The following is a 21,482-nucleotide window of genomic DNA, read 5'->3' as shown; positions in this document are numbered from 1 at the left end:
AGGCATTCCTTAAACAGTCCTACCAGAATCCAGTAATTAAGAATGAGTCTGAATGAACTCACTTGATGTTATTTCAAATCTTAAAGTACAAGTATAAAGCCTTAGAAATAAATTTGGCAAATGCAACACAATTCCGAGAATTAGCAGTGATATATAATGTTGTGTCATTTAAGCATCAATCTAAAATGGCAATAAATGGCAAGTATGTTATTTTTCCATGTAATGTAAATTATTTGAAAGCATATCTATATCTCTTATATGAAATGAGTAAGTAGGGTTAGGCTTATTTTAGACTACAGACTTCTAATTCATCAGAATGTCAGCATTTTAACTGGCCACAAATCTGTGAGAAACTTGTGTTCACAAATCCAAAGACTAGTATTTGATTATGCTTTTGTCAGCAATAGTCTATTACCATATTAGAACCTGACTATAAAACCTTGTTTTAGAAAGTGATTCAATATAAATTCCAATCAAAAATAGTGTGTGTGTGTGTGTGTGCGTGTATAGTGATATGTAGTGAAATATAATGATAAAATATTAGAGATTCCAAAATAAAAAGGAAAAATTATAAACATGAAGCTCAAACTTTGACTGAAAATTATATTTTTCAACATTGTTAGTTTGAAAATCCCTTTTGCATAAGTCAATTTTAAACAAAAATCTGTGAGAGAAGAGCAGTCTGCTTTGGAAAGGGAAAAGAAAATCATACAGTAAGAAAGCAGAAAAAGGGCAACAGAAGAGAAAATGCCGAAGAAAATTTAGTGTTTTCTAGTTACAACACATTATACTCCATTTGTACCCCTCAGAGAGTCCACTTCAGGTTGGGTACATTGTAAGTACTCAAGAGATACTTGTAGAAGATAGCTGGAAATTAAAGGCCAGGCAACATTAGAAATGGCTGTAGAAAATGTTGAATCAATAGCCAATGAAAAAATACACAGTGTTTTAAACAACTGAATCTAAATCACTTCTTATTATATGAAATTCAAATGTATTTAGGTAGCACATAATCCCAACCAAGAAATGCTACCCACATTGAAGCCAGATGCCAGCTCAGTCTTTAGAAGGCGGGATAGAACCACCCATACCTCCTCATTGTTTCCTCAGTTACATGCACTGTTGCTAATACAATGAAGCCAACATTCCATCATCATTGCATTTGTCCCATGAGACAACAATGATTTGGGGAACATTCGTTTTCAAGAATGCAAAAGAACAGATTTCAATATAAATTTTTAATTTTTTTCAGACAGAATTGAAGACTAACTTTTCCCAGCTAGTCTGCCAGAAAGTAAATGAGAAAAGAATGATACATAAGGAAAAAACATAACCAGGTATAATTTTTTTAATTAAAAGAAAACCCAACAAATAAAGGAAGAAAGACTCAGAAGATTGCACAGTGTGATAGAAAATAAAACATGCCGTTTCCTATTAGGATCCTAGAAAGAGTGAGAAAAGTATGTATATTTCAATGTCACTTAGAGAGCAACCAAAAAAAGTAAAACCATTTTCTATCCAAAGTCAACCTGCAAAGATAAATCCAACTGGAATACATAAAATCTGAAAAAGTACCAAGAATTGAGGAAGAGTTAAGCAAATGACAATGAAGACCAATAAAACCCAAAATAATTAAGGCAAAATTGAGTGGTCATCTAAAGTAAATGGGTGGTACTCTGCCTGGAATGTAGCTGATGACACAATTATTGATTCTATCTCAGTGATGATGTAGCCAACTGAACAAAAACAAAAATAGTAAGAGGAATAATGTCTCAAAAGGTTATAGTGGCTACTGAGGTCACTAAGAACACCCTGTAATACCAACTGCTGCCTAGAATATTTACTTACTGTATTTCTATTCAAAATGCTTTATACTCAAATAAGTTTCAAAGTAATGAGGTTATTTCCTCTGAAAATGTTCCAAAGAATTTGGACAAGTCATAGAACTTTGGTGTTTTGCCCATGCGTGCTCCTTATTTGTGGTCTATAACAAACAATTCAATTCAATCAATATCTCAGGCATTACCATTTTCTAGGCACTGTGCAAATGATGCAGGGTAAATGGGACTCAAATATTATTAAGTTTGTGCTATTATAACTCCAACAACAGGAACATGATGTTGGAGCCATGAAGGTGGACCCTGCTTTTATTTGGACTACAGGAGAGTTGGAGAAACTGACATTAAAGAAGTTATGGCAAGAAATTATGAGGATGATAATCCCCACTTACCAGATTTACAATCTAGTGGAGAAAGATGGCATGCAAACATAGAGGCTGACGAAGAGATATCCTAATATTGAGAGAAATGAGCTGTGCAACAGAGTGAAGCAAGGTATCAATTCTAACTGAGGACATTCTGAGGGAAGAGATATCTGAAAAAGCTTAGCAAGATGGATAATGACGGGGGAAGAGTATTTGAAACAAAAGGTTCGAATATCCAGAGCAGTACCTATTCAAATGACAGAGACCAGATGATGGATCAAACGGTTTAAGGGAAATGAAAAAAAAAAAACCATGAGGGGTCTTAAAAGCCAAACCAAAAAAAACCTGAGTTTGTTCTATAGGAAAGCCAAGGCAAGTAAAGAATTTTGAGGAGAGCAGTAATGTGATCAGGCCTCTGGCTCAGAAAGAAAATTTTGGAAGACATTTGTGGACCATTTACAAAGCTATTTTAAATACAGAGAGAAATCACTAAAAGAACATATACCAAAATAGTCACAAAAGTGGTATTTTTAAGTGACAACAGGTAATTACCTCTTTGCTTATTGATATTTTCTAAATGTTTTACAATGAGCACAAGTGGTGTTTGTATTTTTAAAAACAAGTTGTATACTTTTCTGATATAAATGTCCATCAATATAAGTATACTATTTATTATTACATAAATATAAGAGGCTGGAAGCAGAAAAAAAAAATCTAAAGCCATATAAGTATTTAACTTCCAGTATTGATTAAGCCAAAATGCAGCCATTGGTCTTTGGTCAGGACTTTTACTGAAATTGATTTAAAGCCAAATATTTCTAGCAGCCAGCAAATGATGGCACTTTCCCGAATATCCTGTGGTCTGGTCCTAGAATAGCACTGTCACTGCTTGAGTTACAGGAAGAAGAACCAGTTGGATCACATATCTGGGAATGGAAGATGTTTCTCATCAGAAAGCAGGAAGGCACTAGATAAGCACAAGGGTACATTGACTTCCTGTGTTTCAGGGAATCAAGTCCTGAGATGATATATTCCAGGGTGACTAGATGTCCTTTTAAGAGCTCACTCCCCATTTCTAATAAAAGACTATCTAGATATAAAATTAATGAGGACAAGGATCAGCATCACTTACCATTCTGGAACAATATTACTTGTGCTCCATATGGGAGAGAAAAGGAAAAAGTGAGGGGACTTCTAGGCAACAGCATCTTGAAGACTAGGTACAGTACACTGCAAATATTAGTAACTTCGGGGGTCACTAGATATACCTCTTTAGTACCATTGTTTTAGTTCTTTTCCCTTAATATATTAAGAAATAAGTTTAGGGGTGCCTAGGTGGCCTAGTCAGTTAAGCGTCTGGCTCTTAATTTCGGCTCAGGTCATGATCTCACGGTTGTGAGGCTGTCAGCACAGAGCCTGCTTGGGATATTCTTTCTCCCTCTCTCTCTGCCCATCCCGCACACATGCTCTCTTTCTCTCTCTTTCTCTCTCTCTCTCTCAAAAGTAAATCTTAAAAAACCCAAAACATTAAAAAAAAGAATTTTAGAAAAAAATTCTTTTTTGCTTCCTCTCAGCCTAGTTCCCCTATATCCACTATGGTAGATTAAATTCATATACTAAAAAGGAAGTTTGATTACTTAAATAAATGAAAAACACTTTTTTAATAAATGTAATCTCTACACCCAGAGTGGGGCTCAAACTCACCACCCCAACATCAAGAGTCACTTGCTCTCTGACTAAGCCAGCCAGGTACCCCTAAATTTGATTAATTTTTAAAGTTATATTTTTAAAAAGCACTCAAAGAGGAGGAATGATGACAATATTACATAAGCTTCAAGAAAGAAAAGTTTGCAATCACCACATAGGAAAAAATTAAAAATAAAAAATAAATACACACACACACACACACACACACACACACACACACACTTTTCCTTTAACAAATGGAATATTTGCATTTGTATGGAGTCTCCTGAAGAGAACAAAACAGTCCATCTATATAATGCAACAAAATTTAAATTTTCTTCTCAAGCCAAAGGTTAAATATAAATTGTTACTAGAGAAAAGGTCCAATGAAAGTGACCTAAAGTTCAGGACTTAGGGCCAGTTGGTCACACCACATAATCTACATATCTGCTTTGAACATCTGTGTCTGATCTCCCCCAACCCATCCTGGGCAAACAGAGCTAGAAGTTGCTGCAGGTCCGGGGCAGCAGGGTCTGCAAGCCCGCCTAGGCCAGAGCAATGGCCCTCCACCTGTCAAGTGAATGGCACTGGAATGCAATCCGAAACCCTGTAACCAAGTCAAAATAGATCAGAAAGGAGAGCCAACACCACAAGGAGCCAAGTGGGTCAAGCACTGAGTGAGCTGAAGCATAAAGAAAAAAATAAACTGAGCCTTACAAAATCCCCCCAGCTGGATTCCAGGTTTCCAAATTAGCTTTTTGCATGGTTTCTCTCCATCACTAGCATGGATTTACCTGAGTCCACTAAAAAAGTCAAAACAGAAAAAACACAGGCATAGGCCCCAGATCAAGCATGTACCCAGTTTCATATAACTGGCCCTTTTCCAATAATTATTTACTAAATAAATGAATGAATGAATCCAATTTTTCACTTGAAGACTGACATCATATAAATACATATTTTCTTAGTAAAGGATTTGTGGATATTGGAAAACATCTTCTACCATGCCACCTCCTCACTTTCAACTACTAATATCCCCCTCAGATACTTCTTATTCCCCTTTGTTCTTTCATAAGCTCTTTCTTCAAAATTAACTTATTCTAGTATCTGCTTCGTTATCATAACATGACCAAAAGATACATAATCACTAAAGCTGAAAATTTTATTTAGTAATAAACTAACACCAACAACCCCCTCTCCGTCCAAAAAAAAAAAAAAAACCTACCAATCATGAGGGTAATATTGGCACAACTGGATATGAGTAAGGTTGGTTAAATAGCACTCTGGAATGGTGCCACTTACCTGCTCCACTCATGCTAGCCTACAGTACTAGCTGAGTAAACAGTGTCTTAATGGCTAACTTTAGTAGAACTAGAAGTGACTAAACCTAGTGTTTGACAGGCAGAAGGGAGAGGAAGGCATTACAGTCAGAAAGACAAACAGGTACAAACGTCTGCTTGCCAAATAGGTAATCCTAAATGAGACAGCCCAAAGACATGAAAGGGCAGACACAGGCACCTACCAGATCATGGTGGGTCTCATATACTAAGACAGGAAGCTCACTCTTTATTTGGGGGCAATGGAATACTATTGTAATTCTCAAGCAGAGGAGACAATGAAATTCGTGAGTTATAAAGGTTACTACAGCAGCATGGAGGAAAATGAGGTAAAAAAAAAAGTGAATGAGGCTGGAAGATGGGTACACAGATAGAAAAGAGAAGGACCCTGAAGATCAGGACAAAAGCAGTGGAGGGGAATGGTTAAGAAGATGAAAAAACCATAAGCTGTAATGGCATTTGTGACTGTGATGGTGCTGCCTCAGCCTAAATGCCCAGTGCTGCTTATAAAAATCCTTCTCACTCTCAAGGTTTGGCTAAAATATTTCTTCTTCCATGAAGCTATCTCTTTGAAAACTGTTCCTCCCTCTGTTCTCCCACAGTCTTTTGTTTGTCCTCATAACATTTAGTTCTCTCTGCCTTGCATTACAGCTAGCTGTTTACATGTGTATGGTCTCCATTATACCACAAACTCCTTGAAAGAGGGTCCCTGGCTGTTTCATTCAGTTATTCCCCTTCACCAAAGAATACCTACCATGGCAACTTGCACTTAATAGTTTGGTTGAATAAATAAATAAACTGAAATACCTCAAAAAATACTTTCTTGGTTCTGCATTGCTAGAGAGAGAACAAAATTCCAGGGCTAAAAGCAGGCAATCAGACTAATTTCAGAAGACTCAAACTAGGCTACAGAGAAAAAAAAAAAGTAACTGGAACATGAGATGTTTCTAGGTAAGCACTGATACTTATTTCTTTATCAAAATATTTCTCTGTGCATCTCCTTGCAAATCATGACAATAGTAGCAGAGATCCAACGGCATTTTATTGTAAACTGCAAACAGATAAATACTGGCATTGTACAAAGACAACCCATGACGCACAGCAAAAAAAAAAAAAAAATGTTTTTTACATCTCGCCTGCCTCCATTCTAACATTAAAATGGAAAAAAGAAAACTCACCCCAATGGCTCCCTAGTTAGGAATAAACACAAGCCCTTGGGGTCCAGAGGAGTTTAGTTATTAAGGAGGAGGGAAAGTGGCAAAGATAACAGCTTCTCTTTAATTACGATTCTACCACCAAGGAAAGAAATTATGTCTATTTTCCCCAATATTAACCAAAGAGAAGATTGGATACTGAGTTATTCATTAACAACTTATCAGGCATTTTGGATCTCATAATTGAGAAGGGATGAAACACAAAAGGAGAACCATCTAGCACGACTGGCTTCCTAAGAATTCCTCAGTATTAATACTACTCCTCCTAAATCCCTTTGAGGATTGCTGCTTAGATGCTGAGAAAAAATAATTGAACAATTTCATGGTGACATTAAACAGCAGCTCATAATTGACCTCAATATGAATAGCAATAAAGATGGAGAGAATGACATATGCTCTATACAGTGAGTGTGGGCAGGATTCAAATCCTAATGCCTTTAACTCCATCAGGGAAGGAACACAAGATAAAACTGCTTAATAATTGTCCAAAGGCTATTTGCTTTCTAGAGCAGAGCGGGATGTTTTCATATCACCTCTGCTAATTGACCACGCTGAAATGATAGGACCACTGTCTGCAACAAAAGAACTCTCAGATTTGCGTTGATCCAGGAATAGACCAATTTGGTAATGCCGCTTGTTTCCTAAAAGGGCATTTCACTGGCCAAATCAAAATGAGGTGTTGTGCAATTTTCTGTATGATCAGCGTTAACAGCTAAAGAACAACTGGTCTTCAGAGTAAAGAGGCATGTTGCCAAGTACAAAGGTTATAGCTGTTCCTCACCCATCCCTGACCACCTTCCTCTTATATCTCAGGTTTGACTGTCTGAGCAGAGCTGCAGGCATTTACTCACAGCGTTCTGATTCTTCTTTAGACAAATCTGAAATCTGGATGAGCAAATACAGAGAGGCTATCTGGTTTTTAACATTGACTCTCTGAGCATGTGTCCCCACAAAATAGATCATTCAGAGCCAATATTTAGAGTATCTGCATATTCAAATTTGTATTAAAAGAAATTCTAGACAAAGAGGAAATACAAAATACTACCAGGTGACCCATTCTGAACTACAAACTTGATTCAAACTCCGTATCTTCTCCAAGCCTGCTCTTTGCTCTTGTATTCTCTACAGAGATGCTCCACCATCCACCTACCTCCCCACCCCAGAGCTGGTAATGTCCTTGGTTCGATTCCTGCACTGGCCTCCCACCCATTCCATCTGACCATCACAAATCTGTCCACATAAACAATCAAGTTGATTAACAAATCTGACTCATGACTGAAGCCCCTCATTCTGGCTGAAAAGATCCACCTGTTCTGGTTGTTACCAATCTCTTTATTCTCAGCTCTTGGATACTCCACACACGCCCCACTCCAGTTAACATTTATCATTACTGAACTACTTGTAGTTACACAAACTCACATTATAGTGTCAGTATTTCCACATACTCTTCCCTCAGCCATGAAAGGCCATTCCCACTTTTTCTACTTAGAAAGCTTCTCTTTATCCTCAACACTTTCCTAGGTGTCACTGGCCCTGTAACCTCCTTCTACAAGGCCACTCCATAGAGAATATTAACAGTCCCCTTTTTATAGTAGCCCTGCTTTTTGTGCATAGTTCTTTGACTGCATTTATTCTACCATATTAAAATAATATGTTTTCTGTTCTCTACTAGATGGTGAGCTCTTCAAGCGCTTCTCCTGAAGTAAAACAGTAATGAGGAACACAGGCTCTGGAACTCCTTGATTTCAAATCATGGTACCACTTCTTAATGTGTGGCCTTGGGCAAGTTACCTAACCTCCCGGTGACTCAGTGTCCTCAACTGTAAAATGAGGATTATGACAATATATACTTAAGAGAGCTATTGTGAGGATTAGAAAATCTGATTTCTATAAAGCATAGCAAATGTTTAATGAATGTCATTTTTCAGATTGCAAAGTCAGTGGGATTCATATTTAATCTCCACTGGACACATGGTAAAGACTTAGACATGATAGTTGAACTAGATTGTGTAAACTGAGTTAAGGAAAGAAATAGTGGTAAAGTTCATTTCAATAGAAACACTCTGACAGTGGTTGATGCAAGATTTTGAAGGCTGTTTTGGCAGGAAACATTCTTCTAACAGCCCTAAAACCTAAATATCTTCATTAACTCCTTCCAGTAATCCTATATCTTTTCAAACTTTGATTCTCAAATACACTCACCCTTTTTAAGGTTTTATTTCTGTACCAGCACTGTCATTATTGTCCTGAACAGAACTTCCCCATGTAATTCAGAATGAGCTAACGAGCTTTCTTACTTACCCGGAAATAACTTTCCAATCTCAGCTTCACTGCTCACCTTGGAAGAACACAATTTCACCAGTCTTTAACCTTACCTAATTTTTATATCATTATAACAAAGAAATAATAAAAACCTTTTGAAAAAATACATAATATATAAGTGAACACATATAGCGTTTGTCTTTTCTGTGCACACAATAAACATATCAAACTTCAAACTTATATACAAAGGGTTTTTTCAAGAATTTTGAATATTAATGTAGGAATTCATTCATTTGAGAAACTTAAAAATATTGAATCTGTTATTTATCTGTCTTCATAATAACTTTTTAAGAATTGACAACACATTGTAAAATTGAACCACAAATGGGTACATGGACCATTAAAGTGGTCATGAAGGATTGTCTGTGTTCCATGCTTTTTTCACTAGCACATGAGGGTTTAAAATTCAAAAGAAAAACAGCCCCAAATAAAACACAAAAAACAAGAAAACTAAGCTCAGCTTAAATACACTCAGAACACTGTGGAATCTGTAGAAGTGAGTTACACCTTCACAAATTATGGGCAGTTATACCATTAGAAATTGAATTTTATCAAACACCTTCCAAACAAATGCCTAGCAGATTCAGTCAATTTCACATGCCAAATTAGCCATTTATATCCCATTTCTATTTACAGTGTTTAGTGGATCTCCATAATATAATATGGAGTGTATATATATATATATATATATATATATATGGTCTAAATATATATCTAAATATATATGTCTAAATATATATTATCTATATATATAGAGAGAGAGATAAATTTTGGACAATTTCACCAAATTATTTCCAAATGGTCATCATTTTTCAGCTTCTTGACATGTGGTAAACATGACTTTAACATCCATTTTTTTTCTTAGGTCACAAGTAAATTATTATTTGTAAATCCAATCACATTTTAAATGTCTTAAAATTTGGTTCATGCCTCCTTTGAATAAATATTTGTTGTCTTCATTTCATGTTTTCTTATATTGGGGTTGTTCAAATGACATTAGCCTAAAGTCTTACAATCAAATGCTTATTTAATTATGTATTTCACTTGTTTATACCATAGAAAACTTACTATAACTTTTAAAACTACAGATAAAAGTGTGTTTCCAAAGAAGATTGTTATGATGCTGTGATTAAAAATTTGAGGCCAAATAATTCACCAAAGTGACCCTGAGTTTCTACTTACTGGTGTAGAAGTTAAAACTTCATTTTTGTCAACCTACATAGTTTTTAGTCAGGTTCAAGAACTCCTGAGTCTTACCTAGGCTGGCTCATTTTTTGGCTTCTTTGCTTCCTGCTTTGCTAATTAATGGAAATACATACTCAGCCTGCAGCAAATGCAGGAAGTTTATTCCCAATGAAAACCTAATGAAAAGGCTATGCCTCCACAAGGCAATAATTTGTTTAAATTTGAAAGTGCCAATTGGAAGAGGCATTGATTCTTCGGGGACACCAGGGCTCTATTAAGTACACTCTTCCTCCACTGAACCACAGTAAAGTTAAGTCGACTTCCAAAGAAATATAACTTGCTACCAACCCTCCCTTGAGAAAACTCCACTGAGGCCAACAAACTTCATTTCTCCTCCCCCCGGGCCTTGCTACCATTTTGTGGCAATCAGCTGCTGAGGTGAGAACCTACTTATTTGATTTATTTTCTTTTTCACAGCCTTGTCCCTCATATAAGCAAAGAGGAACATATTTTTAAGCTTGAATGGCTGCTGTATAGGCACACAGACTATGCATCATGCTGCTGAGGTACACTGTAGTTAAGAAAATATGCCTTCTCTGTTTCCAGACTTCTAAACAGCATCAAGTTAACTCCCTTCTCCAGATGTTCAAGGCAGTTATATTCTCCAGCTGTTTACCATTTTCAACAATGACATACTTCTGCATGTCTGAAATATATGAAACTTTAAAACAGTCCTTTCATGTTCCTATCTAGAACAAACATCAAAACATTTCCTCTTCCTGCAAATACTAGAAAGTGAGAGACTTACTGAAAAACTACCGTAGCTTATATGCACGTCATTTTCTCTATATCCTATCATGCTTACATTTACCATAAAGCCAGAGTAGGGTGGAGAGGGGTGGTCAAGTAAAAGATGTGCCTCTAAAGGCAGATAACCCTTAGAGATCTTGAAGTCCAACTTTCAGAAAAAGCACTTTAAAACAAATACCCTAAATCAAAGGTCTTCAAAATTTGTTGCTATCATACCCTCCAGAAGAATTTCAAAACACTATATCCACTCACACGTTTTTAAGTTGACATCTTAAAATTTTATTATAAACTGAAAATGTTTATAAAAGATATGTAGGCTGTATGTGAGGGTGTCTGTCTGCTTTAAATATGCTTTTTACCAAAACCTTGGTACAATATATTTTAGGTCTTCCAATTTATAGAAAATGTCTGCTACAACCAGAACCCTAAATAGCAAAGCCAGTTCTCATGGTTAAAACAATCAGCAATTTTCTAGATGTTAATACACCCCTGGGACAGCTTGGTCACATATGAATTTTAATTTTAAGGTAATAGGGAGAGAGATGAAGAGAGACAGACAGCAAGACAGTAAGACACTGTTTATCCAGGTACTATTTAATGATTATGGATCTTTTCAAGCATTTTCCACTTATTTACTCATTTTTTAGTTTTAAAAGTGCTAACACTTACCTCTAAGTGACCCTACAATTTCAAACTAAAAAACTAAAAATTCCCCATGGTTTAGAGAACTAGAAGGCAATTAATTCCACAAAGGAAGAGAAATCAACTTTCTTGTGTTTTATGAGTGTTGCATGTGAAAACAGGTAACATGACACTAATTCTACAAATGCGACATGGGAGTTGGACCTAGAATTTTTATATTTCTAATTAATCTTCAGGGCCACATTTTGGGAGATAAAACTATACAGGAAATAGAAATATGATTTCTATGTATTCCCCCAAATCCTTATAATTCCAAGTCACTTTCAGAGAGACTGTTTGAAGGAAGGATAAGCCTTCAATCTTTTGAATGCCTCCTGCAGGTCTGTCGTTGTGGAGGAAAATAACACACAGAAGAAAGCCCCTTCCGCAACGTGCAATCTGGTTGCAGACTAGGATTTATACACCAGAAACAATTAGGAAGTTATTCCATGAACCCAACAGAATTGTTATTGCTATGAAGCATTTGAGTTAAAGGCAGGAACTTTGGAATCTATCAGTCTGGGTTTCAATTCTGGCTATAAATTACTTTTCACTGACCTCAGCTTCCTTGTCAATTAAATGGGGACAATGAGGAAAGCAGGGATAGACAAGCTTTAGCCAATGGGCCAAATCCTGTCCAGTGCCTGTTTCTATATATCCTGTGAGCTAAGATTAGTTTTATGTTTGTAAAAGATTAAATCAGTTTTTTAAAGAATATTTCATAACATTTAAAATTGTATAAAATTCAAATTTCAGTTTCTAGAAATATAGGTTGTGGCTTCGAGAACGAAGCCACACCCATTTATTTACATACTATATATTGCTGGTTTTGTGTTAAAACAGCAAAGTTGAATATTGACAACAGAGGCCATGTGGCCTGCAAAGCCTAAAATAGTTAGGCCCTTTACAGAAAAAAAATGCTGAGAATCCTGTTGCAGAGAATTAGAAGAAATAACAAAAATAAAATGGTTAACACAGAACTTGGCATATAAGCACTCAGTAAATGGTAAATATTATGGTTGTTTTGTCAGATATTATAATCTGAACCAAATATACAATTTCAAAGGTAAACAAGGCTACAAAAGGCATGACTTACCCATTTAGTAATTGGCCATTAAGGCTCCTAAAATAATCGAAATATTTTATGGTCTAGCCTATAACCGTACAATTCATATAGGGCCCATCATGCATGCAGGATGGAGAACTGACCACCAGAAAGTAATTGTTGTTGTATTATCTATTCCATGACATTTGAATCTGAGCCATGACAATATGACTCAATTTTTCAAGCTCTTTCCCACCTCAGGACTCTCACCCATGATATCCCATCTGCGAAAGACATTCTTCCCTCTGCTTATCCCAGAGATCTCTCCTTCTCCACCCATCAAGGCTTGACTTAAATATCGTTTCCTCAACTACTCTGTCCTAGGATCCCGTTTCCTTCACAGTACATATAATTAAAGGCTTAGGTGGCAACTCCCTTATTATTATTTGTCTTCTCATTAGATTCTAAACTACAAGAGAAAAGTGACACAATCTGTCTCTGTCACCACTATAGTCCCAGCTCCTAGAAGCTGACAATAAGTATCAGATGAAGCAATGCCTGTAACTCTAGAGGTTGCTCTTGGACAACTTGTCCTCAGCCATTACCAAGTGAAATGAAGGAAGACACTCTCAAAAGAAAATAGCCTTTTCACTCTTCCTTTCAACCCAGAATTTAAAAAAATAAAATGTTCATTAAGTTGTTAGTGAATTTTCAAAACCATGAAGAATGAAAATACTTTGAGTACCTGCTATTCTAGGCACCAGGGGAAAAATTAACTTTTTGCAGCTAAAGTGCAGGTCACAGGATAGGTGCAAAATTCTAATCCCCAGCAGACTTTGAAAACAATAATGGAACCAAAGTATTATAGGGTTAAGAGGAGAAAGTAATGTTAACTTTGACTGGAGAGATATGGAAAGTCTTCTTGGAGGAGATGAGATAAAATCTGGAACTTACAGCATGGTAGAACTTCAAAAGGCAACTAGAGCAGAGCGTTTCTAGCCCAGCTTGAGAAAAGACACATGCAGGAAAGTATAGATTATATTCAGTACCATCTTAGTCAACTAAGGAAGAGTGGTGGTTAAAAACATGTTTTCCAGAATCAAAAAATTTGAGTACAAGTCCTAAATCCACTTACTAGCTCTGTGTCATTGAGTAAATTATTCTGTCTCTCCAAGCCTCAGTTTCTTCAGCAGAAAAATGGGAATAATAACGCTACCAACCTCAAATCATTCTTGTTGAAGTCAAATAAAATAAAACACATGAAAATAAAACACAATGTTTATTTCATGGTAACAACTCAAGAAATCATAGCTTTCTTATTTTTTGTTCTTATTTTCTTGCCTTAGTACCCACAGGTGTAAGAAATAGTATGCTCCTTTCTTCTTTCTGACTTCCTCATGCTATTCTGAACCAGGCTATTCCCTGGTAGCAAATTAAACATTTCTGAAACTGTATGAGCACTTGAAAGCTCTTGGGGTGCCATTGTGTACACAGAAGCAATACCTAATTGAATAGTAGCCTAATAGCCTCAGAAAGCTGCTGCAATTTAAAAAAAAATGTTGAGTTAAAAATAGGAACAGTTCAGGAAGTGGGAGAATGAGCTTCTGTGAATTGTCTTGACATTCTTCCTTAACACCCTTTTAAAAAGAGCGAAATCTAGCAAAAAAATAAATAAATATACAAATCCAAATAACTCATCAATTCAACAAAATTGGAGTCAATTACTGTGAAAAGAGGTTTGTATCCCTAGGAGAAATCATTGATGAGGGCAAGGAAGACCTAAGTTAAAATAAATACACCAAATCAATGAACAAATGTTTCCAAATGGTAAAAGATGGATTCCATTTTTTTAACATCTTTTTCTTATCATGAACAGATCAGGTTTTTTCAAGAAAATATATCACTTTAGTCTCAGATTCTGGAACTACTACATTCTTGGAATAGGGCAGGAACTGTCTACAAAAAAAAAAAAAACACTTGGAAAAGTATCTACAAGGCATAGATGAAGTATCTGATTTTACCTCTAAATCTCAGAAATAGGAAGGATTTCCTGTGAGAAGTGAGGCAACATCTTTCTTTAATGGCCCCCAGCCAACCTCACCTTCATATTTGGTTCAAGCTTTAATAGTTATTCACCAAGTGCTTTTCAGGTTATGTTTTTTTCTTTTGCTGACTTGCTGACCTGGGATGTTTGTGTGGCCCCATGCTGCCATTTCCTGTCCCCTGGAGAACAGTGTCCAAACCGATCTTGTCTGGGTACAGACTGATCCTAGCACTCTGTCTGGTGCACACATCCTCAGAAACCTCTCTTCCACTATCTCTTCTCTTTAGCAAGCTACCACTCACATAGTCCTGAGCATTCTTCTCCTGGTTAGCATAGCTATTTTCTCCCTCTGGATAGTAACACTTTAAGAAAGAATATTGTACCTTCAAAAAATTATAATTTCTGGAAGTTCTGTTCTTAAACCTTACACCCTGTGGCTTAATATAATAGAGGTGGTCAGGCCTGACAAACAAAGATAGTTCAGCTCCACCTCTAATTCTCTGATTCCCAGATCCTATTTTAGGCATCTTATACTTTAAGATTAGTCTCCTTTTTTTATTATTCATCTCTAGTCTGCTTTCCATGGCCCAGAGCAGAGGAAAAACATCTTAGAAGTTAAATTTTCTTTTTCTAAATGTCAGTTATCCAGGTGTGAAAGTGGGCAAACTTTATTTCACCAAAAAACTTGTTTTTAATCTTTTTTTCTGCACTGATAAAACCCACTGTTTTATTCTTAAATTACAAACCTGAACAGTCAAGATCATTTTCCCATGAGTTTTTCTCTAATATTATATAAAGGGATAAAAAGAAAGATGATGGCATACATGTAAAAAGTGTACATTTATCAAACATTCCTATAATTGTAAACAATGAAGTGCTTGAATGGTCTGAACTTTTATAATTTACAACAGCATTTTAACTGTACCTCCCCTCTTTCTCTCTATTTTAAGCCAAGTATAGTTTTATAAATATATTTGACACAAATTAGGGAGGGTAGTTGCTGAGCTCCTCCACTAAAACATACCAGATATGTAAGAACAGACTCCCCAGTGCCATGATTGTGCCAGGTGACTCCATTCAAAATTGACTGGGCACCTGACCCAAGCCAAACCAATCAGACATTCCTCAAAATCTTTCCATTTCCAGCTAAGGGAAGAGAATCGGTCCTTCTCTGGAGGGATGTAGGATATCAGGCCTCATAGCCTTGACCAACCATGTTCTCAGACATGTGGATGTATGATCTACTATGCAAAGAAAGGAAAACATGCAGGGAGAAGCAAAGCATTTATTTCCCTGTGTTCTGGAGCCCAACTATCCCTGTCCTTACTGTTTTTCACTAGATGTCCCAATACTGTTCCAGTAAATTCACTTTTCTCAGTTAGTTCAAGTTATGTTTCTGCTATTTGAATCCAAGAGTGTTAATTAATGCAGTATTTTTAACACTTAAAAAAAATCCACCCCTGACCTGAATAAATGCAGCATTGTGGATAAGAATTGAAATTATATACACAAACCCAGAAAATTAAAAATGAAGGATCTTACAACTGTGCTCAAATGTCACATATATATAGTAGTTTCTAAGAAACTATCATGATATTTGAGATATTACTAGGCAATGAAATGTCATATTGAATTATCTGACATGTATATGTTTACTTGTATTTTGAAATTATTACTAAAAATAAGTAACAGACTTTTAAAAACATGCATAGTATGATCCTATTATTTTTAAAACTATATATGATTATCTATCAATTATATCCACCCATCTTCATATATTCATATAGAATTGCCCAAATATCTGCTTAATGTCAACAACAGTCTTTTTTGTAAAGGCTAATATTATTACATGGGGTTTTTTTTTTCTTCATATTCTTATGAATTAAAATCAATTGAAATGCCTTACCCCAGACATATCAAACACGGCTTCTGTGTGAATACATAAAAGCAAGCAAGAAAAAAACAACACAAAGAAAGATGCTTAGTGCTTCTTCAACAGGAATACAAAAGGTAAAAAAAATAAATAAATCTGAAAATCACTACTTCTATTCTAAGACAAATCTCTGACTTACTGTATAGTATGTAAAGCTTTTGCTCAATGTATATATGCTCTTTATTCTCCTAATGTGTCATTCTTACCCCTGGAATTTTGGGTCATGCTCTCCCTTGATCTACTTTCCACCTTTCCAATTTGTATCTACCTTTCAGGAATAAACATATTTTCCTTGGAATCTTCTCTAACCATCTCAGTACTCAGGGATCTCATTTCTCCATAGAACCCATAGTTCTTATTTGCATTCCTGCAATACAATTAGGTACTGGGCATAGGACATGGGATTCTGTTAAGTATATATGAATTAATCCTAAATTCCAAACTAAACTATCTACACTTTGAGGTGTTCAGATACAGAGAACAGATTGGTGGTTTCCAGAGGCTAGAAGTAAGGGGGTCGGGGGGTAGGGAGGAGAAATGGGTGGAGGAGGTCAAAAGATAAAAAGGAAGATAAAGAAAATGCCAAAACGCAGTTCTTCAACCCGTTTGTAACATGCTCTCCCTCCATGGTTTCTTCTCTTCCTCTCTCACCCTCCAGGGCTCTGGTACAGTTTCCCAGAGAGTTTTTATACTAGAATTTTCAGTATTTCAGGTTCCTCAGTGTTCGGGAATTGAAATTTTCATTTGATTTTAGTCAGCTAGTTCCATTCTTATCTAATTAACTAAGACAGGATGTGTCCAATCAGACTTTCTATGTCACTACTTCTTCATCTCGGTAGCCAACTGTATTCCAAATCCCTCCATGATAACGAGTAATGGAATAATGTCTATTCTACACTGAGCTTCCTGAATTGCTATCTCAAATACCCCCTTGCAAAAATATTTAAGGGAGATCAGTTTTATGACTCCAGCCAAGTATCCACCTAGTCAGGTCAGAAGTAGTCATTTCTGAAGTTCACTAAAAGTCTCCTGATAAAAACATGGCACTGTCACAAACTGCAAATTGGCATGAATAAGAATCTGAAACGATTGCCAAGGCTGGCAGTTTGCCTTTCCTGCCCAATCACTTAAGAGAGTAACACCAACTAATTGCAAATGCTCCAACATATGTAAAGCATACTCATCCTTTTATTTTTAAAACACAGAAGAAGCTTCTTGAAATAAAACAGTCCAGCCAATGTATATCCCATTGCCAAATTGAAGGTAAACATGAAAATAGATTCATAAAACTGACTTAAGATTTAAGGCTTCTTACATATGAAACACTTTTATGTAACAGTGGCAAGACTGGAGCATAATCTTCCCATTCTTAAGACTCTCTCTGAAACCTGACTGTGCCATCAATAACCCTTGCTTTGATTTACCCATGGAAAGCATCTCAAGTTTTACTGAAAGAATTGAGTTAATTATATGAAAGCTCCAGTTCAAGATCCCTAACGAAGGACTGCTTGCAGCAGCTAACACAAAGCCAAGTGAACTCCACACCACCTGACAGAGCCAGCATGCCTCATCTGGACATCACAGATAGGATGGGCCCCTATCAGCAATCTGGATTTCTTACAGAAAGGCACCAATAAAACAGAACAGGCATGCATCTCTTTATAAAAAGGCATAAGAGGGGTGCTTGGGTGGCTCAGTCAGTTAAGCATCTGGCTTTTTTTTCTTTTTTCAAATTTATTTATTTATTTTAACAGAGAGCAAGTGAGCAGGGGAGGGGCAGAGAGAGAATTCCATGCTCCACACTGTAAGTATGGAGCCTGACATGGAGGCTCGATCCCACAAACCACGAGATCGTGACCTGAGCCAAAATCAAGAATTGAATGCTCAACCAACTGAGCTACCCAGGCACCCCAAGTGTGTGACTCCTAATTTCAGCTCAGGTCATGATCTCACAGTCGTGAAATCGAGCCCCGCGTTGGGCTCTGTGCTGAGCATGGAGCCTACTTCAGATTCTCTCCGGCTCTCTCCTGCCCCTCCTTCACTTGCACCTCCCTCTTTCTCACTCTCTCTCAAAATAAAAATAAATAAATAATTTTTTAAGTTTAAATATTTAAAAACAAACAACACATAAGAAAGAGGCTGTGGAAGTATAAGCAAACCAGATGAAGTATCTCACATTACCATTTGTTGCAGAAATAGAATGATTTTAGGAGATTCCCATAATTATTGATGTATCCCAACAAAAAAGGATATATAAAAACATTGTGTAGACCTATTCTTCAGACTTTGGATACTACTGACATTTCTGATATAGAAAGTCAGTAAGAATGCAAAATGATAACATTTCTTGTGCTGTAGAGTAGCCTTAAGTCATTAAAAAAACACATAGAAACATTAGATTGTACTGGAAAATGTCTGTGAACCAGTGTCACTACACTTGTTGCTCTGGATCCCTCTGGGATTTTCTCTCCTTCTCCCACATTCAATGTCTGTGCCCTCTTCCAGAAAACAGAAGTGCAACATCCTTCACCAGGGTAATGCAAATCCCAATTCCATCACCAAGTGCTGGGCTATGAATAACGGAAATGTTTTTTTAATTTTTTTAAACGTTTATTTATTTTTGGGGCGCCTGGGTGGCGCAGTCGGTTAAACGTCCGACTTCAGCCAGGTCATGATCTCGCGGTCCGGGAGTTCGAGCCCCGCGTCAGGCTCTGGGCTGACGGCTCAGAACCTGGAGCCTGTTTCCGATTCTGTGTCTCCCTCTCTCTCTGCCCCTCCCCCGTTCATGCTCTGTCTCTCTCTGTCCCAAAAATAAATAAACGTTGGGAAAAAAAAATTAAAAAAAAAAAAGTTTATTTATTTTTGACAGAGACAGAGTGTGAGTGAGGGAGGGACAAAGAGAGAGGGTGACACAGAATCTGAAGCAGGTTCCAGGCCCTGAGCTGTCAACCCAGAGCCTGACACGGGGCTTGAAGCAACGAACAGTGAGATCATGACCTGAGCTAAAGTTGGACACTCAACCAACTGAGCCACCCAGGTGCCCCACAACTGAAATCTTTTACAGCCCAGTCTCTCCATCTGTAAAATGCAGGTAATAATAACAATAATGATTTCAAACATGTTTTGAATGCTTACAATCTATTGGGCACTGACCAAAGCAAAGCCACATGGCTAGTAAATGGCAGGGCCAGGATTTAAACTCAGATGCTAATTCCAGAGCCTATAAGCCACTGCACAGTACTTGGCAATATGATAGGTGCTGTCTAAATGCCAGGTCTCCATACCCCTTTGTAAAGTCATAATGAATCTGGGTACTGGCAGACCCTATAGAAGTCAATACAGGAGTCCTCATTATACCCTGTGGGTAAGACAGCCTCTTGAACAGATTCCTAAATGTGACTTCCACGCTCTTCATGGACTGGCCCTATTTATCTCTCCAGTGCCATTTCTCACCATCTCTAATCCCACCCTTAGTGACACTCTCTCCTGACACCGTGACCACCAAACTTCACTCCACTCACATGAACCTAGCTCAAAGCCTTAAATGTATCACAATCCCATAATTTCTATTCTAGATCTTTCAACCTTCTGCTCTCTCTTCTTAGAACATTCTATCAGCTCCATTTTACCTGCCTCATTATTATTTAGTTTAAAAGTTATTTCTATGTGGAGTCTTTTGGACCCACTCTCAACCTTCTTCCCAAGTAAGTTGAGTGTCACTGCTTTTTCCTCCAGCTCCTGACAATTTCTTGTTATGGCTCTTAACACACTGGACTGTAGTGGTATGTTTCCTATCTGTGCTTCCCTCTACATTCTAGGCTCTGTGAGGACTTTGGCATGTTGTTTTTTCTCCCCTAATGCTCGATACACACATGCCTTTAGTAAATATCTATCTTTACACAAAAAGAAAGGACGTGAGACAAGAAAAATGTAAAATATTTTTTTCTTCTCTTCTTCCATTCTAATTCCCTTGTAGAGAAAACTTCAATAAACCTGGATCATTCTGGAATTTTAGACCAATAATTTCTATGATTTCAGAGGTGGAAGGGAAATGTAATAAATTCTCCTTTTCCTGCTTAGGGGTTTGGCATTTGTCAGCAGTAAAGATATATTCAGAAACCCTGGAGGACTGACTGGGTTGATGGTTAGGTGAAACAAATAAACAAACAACAACAACCTTCAAATATAAAGACAAATGTTAAGAAAATAAGAATAATTCCATATGACAAGCACCAAAATATAAAATACTTCACTGATAGAAGGGCTGAAGCGTGAAGGAAAGAGGAGCCCTAAATGGTCTGGAAGGAATTTAATTTCTTGAGAAGTCAAACAGGGCCTTCCATCATGTACAGGTACTTTTCCCCCTCCCCACAAGAAGAGGAAAAAAATGACCAGCACAAGTCAGTCTGCATGAATAGAGCAGATTCAGCTTGTATGTCAGGGAACTTCACTCAAATGCCAATCACCAGAATTCTAAGCTATCCAGAGGTTTGGCTGGATCACTGCCAGTCAGTTCTATGACTGATATCTTTTTCTTCAGACATCGCAACATTCAAAAATAAAAGGAAAATATGTTCAGTCGTTGCCTCTTCAGCAGCTTTGCAATTTTCCAAGGATCAGCCCCTCTCCTACTCTTAGTCCCCTAATCTCCAAGCAAAGTAATAGCTTCTCCTTGCCTAGGCAAGGAATCTGTGGTTAATAATTCAAGAATCCTCGGTCTCTTAATCTTTATCTGCCACAAATAAACATGTAGGTTAGTTAAATACAAGACCCCATGTAAAACCCTCTTTTCTCTCCTTCTCTGTCCCTTCCATCTTTCAAGGTGTCATAGATAGTGAAAATATAAGCTCTTAATAATAGTAGCCTGTGACTCTCTCCCCTCTAAATTTCATTTTCAATCAATTCTATCTTTCATCCACATCCATTCTCTAGCAGTGTCCGAGCACCCTTATGCACCTTCCTTCTGTTCTTTTATGTAGAAGGTCCTAAGCCCAGTCCTTATCCTATGTACGCCTTCCTCAG

The sequence above is a fragment of the Lynx rufus genome, unplaced genomic scaffold, assembly GCF_022079265.1.
Source record: "Lynx rufus isolate CCGP_SWC_20201006 ecotype Redwood Valley unplaced genomic scaffold, mLynRuf1.p SCAF_4, whole genome shotgun sequence".
Lineage (NCBI taxonomy): Eukaryota > Metazoa > Chordata > Mammalia > Carnivora > Felidae > Lynx > Lynx rufus.
The sequence above is the reverse complement of the archived record's forward strand: the minus strand, read 5'-3'. Positions refer to the sequence as shown.